The following is an 8,481-nucleotide window of genomic DNA, read 5'->3' on the forward strand; positions in this document are numbered from 1 at the left end:
GTCTAGCGACTTTTTACCTGGATATATTGTTTAAACCAAGAACGCTGCTTTGCGTGTGCCACATAGGGAGATCTGGCTGCATTACACTCCAAAGTCAACACTTGCAGGAAAAGACTCTGGGAATATGATTTAGTGTTCTGGTTATAAGGTCTCTTGCTGGAAAACAGCAACTGAAAGATAATTCTCCCATGCACGCTCATGGATTTCCCCCTCTGTAAAATGGTAGTGTAATTTATTTGAAAGCTGCTTTTGTTTTATTTTTGATAGTATAGAGAAGCTCTTAGTATTATGAGCTTTGTCTGATTAAGTGCGCAAAATGACAAACAAGGTTGTCCTGTGCTCATCTTCTTCCTTCTTTAGACAGATAATCACCTTTAGAAGCCTGGATCCTATTCAGCTACTCTGTCAGTCAGCAATACCAAGACCCCAGTAAGCCGCATTTATCAAACTAAACACTTGATCTGTATCGGCACATCAGCTGGTGGCAAGGCCTAAGACACAAGATGAAAGTTGCAATTAGGATTTAGGAGGACATTTTATTATCTGAGATTTGAAATAGGTTTTCTTAGTTAATCCAAACATCTTTCCACTCAGATATGTTGACAGAGCCCTTCTGTACATGTACTTACTGCAGCTTAAGTGGGAACTGCAATGGATGTTGCCAAGATTTAATACCTCTAAAAGGAGAATACTTGTCAAGGGCAGGACACGGCGGGTGGGGTTGGAACACAGCCTGTGCTCTCGCTGGGCGCGCTTCTGCTTCAAATGGCCTTTGAAAGCCAAATAATAAGTTCTGGCGCAAATTTTTACTGTCCGACTTTTCCTGGAAAATATAAACTATTTCTTAATAAAGGACAATTAGTAGCTTAAACAAGATTAGAATGTACCTCAGCAGCTTTTATAGGTGTGTGGCACATGCAAGTCTGTAGATTGTATGGACTCTGTATGCACAATGTTACGGAGAGGGTGTTTTCCCCAAAGCCTAAAGGGTAGAATAAAACACTTGCCTTGCTCATGCTCCCTAGAAGTGCCTCCATATTTGATAACAAGATATTCTTGTTGGCGTTTCCTTGGGACCAGAGCGGCCTCACCGGGCGGTTGGCATCCCCTCCAGCTTCCGAGAGTGCCATGTTTTGATTTGCCATGGTCCTACAAATTGGACACTATTCCTATACAGAAGGAGCTCTGAAAATTGTCTCTTCATTTTGCCTTGTCAGTGTACAGCTCACCAGATTGGTATCTCCAGTGTTATCTGCGAGTTTCTTCTTACTCCTCTCTATTTGAAATGATGGAAGGAAAACACACACAAATTTCCAAGTTCATTTCAGTGTGCAAACATCAGCACGTGAACTGAAATGCCACCTATTTAAATTTTCACGGCAGTCTCTAACTTTATAAATAACAGACAGTTGACAAATACTCCCCAACGAAAGTACCGAGGTTATCGTACTAAATGAAATAATTTTTCTAATTAATTTCAATGTGAAGCCAGAGTAGTTTCTAAAGATAAGGGAAAACTGTTGGCCTGTGTTGAGCAGAGAGAAGGATCTGAAGGTGCGACGCTCAATGCGTTGTCTGGACAGCAGAGGTCCTCAAGACCCTGCTCTTCGTGCTCAACTGGAAATCTTGCGGCAATTACATTCCATTAGTCACTTTATAAAACCATTTTGCTCCAAGACTTTGTCGTGCAGTTAAACAAAATGTCATCTTGTTTTCCTGATTTTTTTTTTTTTAATTGTTGTGAAATATTATCTGTTATTATTTCTTTTGCACTGTTGCAACCATATTTTAGGAACACACCTGGGGGGTTTCAGTGCTCCCTCATCGAGCCTTTTGAAGAAACATACAGCGGTATTTTAGCAAAGTGGTTCCTGTGCCTCATTTGACATTAAATGGCAGTGCGTGGAAGCATAACTTTCAAATTATTATTAGAAAACATACAGGCACCTGAAATTTCATTGTAAAATTGAACTATGCTATCCAGAAATCATCAGCTCATATTCAGTTAAGACTCTAGCTAATTTTTACCTAACTGTAGAGACACTAACTCAAATTATTTGCAAGTGTACAGCAAATAAAGAGTTGGCATGGCCTATTGAATTTCTGGGCTTGAACAAAATGTGAGTATTTATGTACTTATACATGTAACTTTATTACCAGCCTCTCATTCATAGATTTATAGAAATATCTGACTAAAGGCAATGGCATGGACGTGAAATGATGGATGTTGAGAGTAGTTTTTCTCCTATGCAGTCTACTGGCAGAACACCTCAACTAGCTCTGTCTGGCCTGAAAACCCTTCCAGCTTCATTGCTGGTAACTTCCCTGTAACCTGGACAACCAAGCTTTGAGTAGAATAGAAGTAACTGCGGTTTATTTTAAAATATTTTCCATGATTAACACATTTTTAATGTCAGGAAACACTCAGATTTTGGCTTCATCGTTAGATATGTTGGAGAATAGGTTTTGTCTCTCCACTCACAATTATTTCCAAATTGTCGCACCGCTTACCCGTGCTACCAATGTTGACTTGGTTGGTGATTCACGGGTTTTCAGGAGGCCAAAAAGCAAGCAGCATTTCACTTCAAGCTGGTTCACGACTGTCTTTAACCCGTCGTGTTTTCTGGACAATCTCACGATGGTGCCTTTTTGTAAAAGCTCTCTGAATGACGGATTAAGATCTGCCTTGGATTTTACATGGATTAAGTTTTAAATTAACATAAAAGAATAACAATGTGAATCAATTTGATCAAAGAAAAAGTGTCACTAATTATTTAAACAGGACACTTAGTACAGAGGTTTAAAGGCAAAGAAGCGGATTTCCCTTGCATGTGGATCAAATCAGAAGTATCCCATAATTGACTCTTTACAAGACCTTGCTGTAGCGTAATGGACTAGATATTAAAGCCTTAAGTATTTAAAGCTAGTTTCCGTCTTCCTCTAAATGGAGGTCTACCACTAAGAGCTATTTTACAAGTCTGACACATTAGCTACGTCACTGTGAAATACACTGGGCTCTGGCTTCCCCAGGCCGGAATTTCAAGAGCTTTCAATAGTTAAATGGTGTGAAATGGGTGGCGTTGAACCTGTGAGAAGGAATGACCATCGGAAAAATAAATTCCAGATGGGGATGTCTGTTGGAAAGGAATGGAGATAGTGGATGCTCCTCTTTTATAAGCATTTAGCTAACGTTATCTTCGCCACCTATTCTGAATGTTGTTGGTGCCTCTTGGGAAAACTCCCAAATAAAAAACTGCTTTGGACATGGAGGAATGTTGTATTTTCTCATCTAAGGAGCACATGCCAATTTTCTTTTGGAGGGCATGCACAAAAGTCACTCCAAGAAAAGAAACTACCATCTTATCCAGTCCTCTTTGTTTGCAGGAGGAGTATTGAGTGACTTACACTGTCAAAATATTAGAGATGCTATTCCTAAGGCAGCTAAAGGTAGTACAGTTTATCCAGTCTTATTAAAACAATCAAAAATGAGACAGGAAAATGCTTCAGGTGCTCCCGTTAAAGGGTTTACATGATCAATCCAATATTTTTTCCTTTTTTTCTTTTTGTTTTTTTTGAATATTACTAAACATAAAATGCTACGTGTTACATTGGGTAAGATTTCTGTCATAAGAAACTTAAATTTGTATTGATCTGAGTTGGAGTTATTGCCGTGCTTTGTGCTGGAGTCAGCGAACACCCTCCACGCTCTTCATTTGCCATTAAGCTCCGCTCCAAGCAGCGTCTCCCGCCGTGTACCCCAGGCTTCGCCTTTGCAGACGTATACGTGGTACGGTGGTGTTACACTGATACACGAAAGTTATGTGCTGTGTTTCTTAATCACTTTCTTTTAGCATGGAAATAATTCATATATAAATATTCCTTTACTGTAGTGGTTTATACTATATAGACTCGTAGGATAATATTACTTGGCAAGCAAAATAATCCTTAACATGATCCAAAATTTACTTTTAGCCAATTTCTGTCTTCTAATGTAAGGTAGGAATCAAATCATCCTGAAATCAACTGGAGATCAATCAGGGAAGGAGCCTGGTGAAGTCAGACATTTTGTCCCATAGGCACAATTGAAAATTCCAAAAGATGTGAAAAATTTGAATATCTTAACCTCAATTTGTAACATCTGTGACTTAAAACCAGACATAAACAATACTGCATGAATGATATTTTTTTGTGTTTCCTCAAAATAACATTGTAAATATTAAAGCCACAAATTATACTTTAAAACGAGACTGGACATTGAATATGATTGCTCTGAAAGATGAAGTATTCCGTACACGAAGATCAAAGTACGCTGCTGAACTCTTTCAAAGGAGAAATACTCTTTTTAAAGTTAGTCGGAAACTTTGGCGGATGGATTTAACCATTCTTTTTTGTGCTGGGTGAAGAAAGAGAGCCAACTTTTCAACTATTTATTTTAACAATTATTCCTAGGCTTGTCGTCTTCTCGGAGGAAAGGACCTCCCGTACTTTGGCTAAGCCGCGTGCTCGCCGTGGGAACCTTGGGGTTTCTTCATTCAGCTGCAGGCAAGATTGGAGCAGCTAATAACAAGTAGCTTAACAAAACCTCATTTTTTATATTTGGCAGGTTGACGTCGTCTGCCCAGCAAGGCTGCTGCTAAGGTTAGCATCGTGTTTTAGCGAACGCTGGTTCTGCAAAGCAACTTCAGTTTTGTGCAGTCCAACCATGTACATGATCAAAGGTACCCACATCCTCTCCAGAACTGGCATTTTCATAGTCTAGACAGGGCCCAAGAAACAGATTTATCTCTGGGTGATTTTAGGGTTTCTTCTGCTCCATCCAGATGCGTTTGCAGACACCGGATCTGTTCTCTGCCTCTGTGCAGTGCCCAGGTGAGCCAGCTTTGCATGGTTGTGTAGGGTGATCATTTTGGGGAACACCAACAAGACAGATCTCCAAAAATCCCACTGCAGCTCTGTCAAGAGCTGCAATCCCCTTGCTTGGGTTGCATTCATACCCAGGTCTTGGATCCCTCCGTTTTTCCCTCATTATTTCAAAATGGAACACAATGGAGTTCCTGGAGCACATATTTTTATCAACGACCTTCCAACTTTCCGCATCCTGCTCCCATGCCATAGTGGAGATTTTCCAGCTCTTCTGCTGCTTGGACTCTGGGGTCTGAGTTGTTAAACCTTCTACATCTCAATGGTGAAAGTTGTATATCTTTCTTTAATATCATATAGTTAATACTGTTTGAGAAAAATCTCTTGGCCTACATCATGTCAGAAGGATCCTGAGCTTCATTGCACCAAAAAAGGGCTGGTGAGTTGCTATTTCTTCCAAAGAATGTAAAACCAAGCAAACCCTTAATTCTTCACTTGCTTTTAAAATTTTACCACTCGAATTTTTCATGAGATTTCTGCCTGAAGTACTTTTCTTGGGCTGTCTTTGCTTTACACCAAAACAAATATTTTTTAAAAATCTGTTTTCCATTGATTTTCTTACCCAGCAAAGCAGCTGGGAGCTAATAAAAGTAGGAAAAGTGCTCCGAAAGAAAGGACCATGGCTGTTGTGGGTTTGCAGAGCTGGTCTGGGGAGCAACAAGAGCTGCAGTCGCTCTCCTGCCCTTTCCCCATTTGCAAAGCTCAGCTGGAGACCTGGGCACGTACCCATGCTGGGGCTTCATTCCAGTAGCATCCAAACAGAGAGATTAAACGAAAATAGACATGAATTCCTATTAAAAAATTAACCTAAGCAACCAACAAGAAACATATGAGAGTAATCATGAAGAAAAGCCTGATCTCTGCAAAAAGAAAAACAAACTCTCGTGCCAACAACTCTTTCCCCAGACGCATTGATACTTTCCTTCAGCTCATCAGATTGCATCAGAACTGATTTGATATTTTAAAAATTAATGGTAGTTTTTAGCTTTCTATGTGTCTATATGCTTGGAACACCCGAAAATCTTACTGAAGTAAATAGCACGAAGTATAATAGGTACCAGTTGCTCAGAAAAGAAGTGGAATGAAGGCAGGAGGTGGGATCCTGTGTTTCTGAAGTTCACCTGAACGTAGCCTCCATTACCAGAATATTAAGAATGCCCTCATCTGTCTTTTATCAAAATACATATATGAGAAGAGCCACTAAAATAATGAATTTGAAGAGTATGCAGACTAGATATGGAGATACGCAGACTTTAAAGATATGTTGGCTAAGTAGAGCAGCTTTGCACCACATAATCCTGGGTGTGTGTATTACCTTACAACTCTTCTAGTCCTTCTGGTTGAAGCCAACACATTGAAGTCTCACGTATCAGTTGTCTTTCCAAAATAAAACTCTAGGGCATGCAACCACCAAGATGTTTCTTGTCTGTCGAGTAGACCATAGACAGTTTCACTACCTCTATTAATTTATCCAGCATGGAAAGCACGAGCTTGTATAAGCATTGACTTTCTTCTGAATTCGCGACCGTTGGAAAACTTGTAATTGTGTAACTATTGATGTATCCAGAGGTTTCCTTGCTAAGATTCATTCATATACTGTCTTCTATCAGCTTCCATCTGATTCTTGCCTTGTACTCAAGTTTTTGTTTTGGTCACTAGTGTTTTAGTCCTGTCTTAAACGGTTATGGCAGCATTTTGTTTTTAGAGGAGATTTTGTGGAGAACCACAAAGGTTTTCAAATGCGAGACAAGCAGCCTGCTTGTGATTTGAAACAAAGCAATGCCTTCTTTTAGCTTTGATTTTATTTCTAGGCATTCTACAAATGCCCTTAGAATCTACCAGACTAAGCTAATGTAAATTTATGGATAATATCCTCAAGATGCAAGTAAAATTTGCTTATGTCTTTAAGCTGTTAGACTCTCTTAAAGACCGCAGCCAGTTAGTATGCCCCAGGCTCTACTTCCCTCGATCCAGCTTGCCCTTTAGAACATTAATTTAATTGTGTTAAATTTCCTAGGGGTGTTAATGGAAGATGTTGGAAGGAAAGGTATGAATCCTGGTTCATAATCACAAATGTTTTATTTCATCTCCAGACAGATTATTTTTAAGTAGAGTGTAATTTGGTTTTAATTTCCTCTCCATTTTATTTAACAGAAAAAGCTTTCTGCATTGTTATTTGCTGTTGCAGTTCGTCTGTGCATTAAGAGTAAAAAACCTTAATCTTATGGTATAGAAGGCCTGCATGCTACTTAGAAACTTTAATCCATCATCCTGTGTTTATTTGTCAGCTGTTTAGATTTCGTTCACTTGGAATCACAATCTTTTCTCTCCAAGTTGTGTGTGAAGTATGAAATAAGTTCAAGATGTGTATATCAGTGTGTGTGTGTGCACGTCTCAGCTTCTATTCTGACAACCAAAGATTGAGTCCTTTCTTTCTTGGTTTTCCTGAAGAACACGACTGCAAATCGAGATGCCTGGGATGGAAAATATATCCATAACTATACTTGGGAATCTTGGGTTTAATAGATCCACACAGGCAGATCAGATAGAGCCAGCGCACACCGCTGGTTTGAACTCTCATCTTGAATACTCCTAATGAAAAAGGGCGCTGCCTTTTCACACTTCTCCCTCCTACTTTTCCTTGACATATACATATATATGTTGTAAATGAGATGTTGACTAGTGTAGGTGACCATTCATGTGTGAACAAAACTGTCCCTTGTCATTTTTCAAATTATAGTTATATTGAGTTAGGTATAGTATTTATTTGTATGACATTTCAGCCTTATGAGGTGCTTTTTAGTCCTTTATCATTATTGCCAATGTTTTCTTATTATTATCACATCCACAGCGTGTCAATAATCTTTATGCCTATGCAAACTGATGGAGTATTCTGAATATTACTCAAGGTTGCTCCTTTCTCCAGTCATGCATGGGCTGATCCATAGTAGAGATTCCAAGGGTGGGTTTTGATTGAGTTTCAGATTGAAAGCAAGGCTCACATCCTCAGTCCCACGCTTCTTCCCGACCACACCACCTTGTCACCTGTGGGAAGTGCCACTCAAAAGGATGAGTGTCCCTGGAAAACTCTCATTTTTTGGCTGATGAAAGCTGCTTTCTGCCTGGAGCCAAGTCGGTGCAACAAGCTCCAGAAGACTGCAGGGAATCCCGGTTGTCGCTTTTCCCCATAATCAGCCAGGAAAAGGGTTTTGAAAGGCTCTGGAATGAGCTGCAGAATATGGCCTGGCCCATCTGCCCCAAAGCCGTGTGGCTGAACGAGGAGAAGATAAAGGAGGAATCTGCCATCCAAACGGACTCGTTGGGGCAGAACAGCTGACAGGTGAGCAACACAGCTGTCAAATACTCACCACAACCAGTATATTTCTGCTCTTAATATTAAAAGTGTGTCAGACTTTCCATTATAAACCACTTATTTTGTGGGTTTATAGCTTTGCCATAAAAATACACCTTGAGTTGAGCCTTGGCGTACAGCCATCTGACTTCTTCTAGCACAATATTAATTCAGAACATCTCGACAGTGTTTTTAAGCACCAGTATCTG

The sequence above is a fragment of the Patagioenas fasciata genome, chromosome 19, assembly GCF_037038585.1.
Source record: "Patagioenas fasciata isolate bPatFas1 chromosome 19, bPatFas1.hap1, whole genome shotgun sequence".
NCBI lineage: Eukaryota > Metazoa > Chordata > Aves > Columbiformes > Columbidae > Patagioenas > Patagioenas fasciata.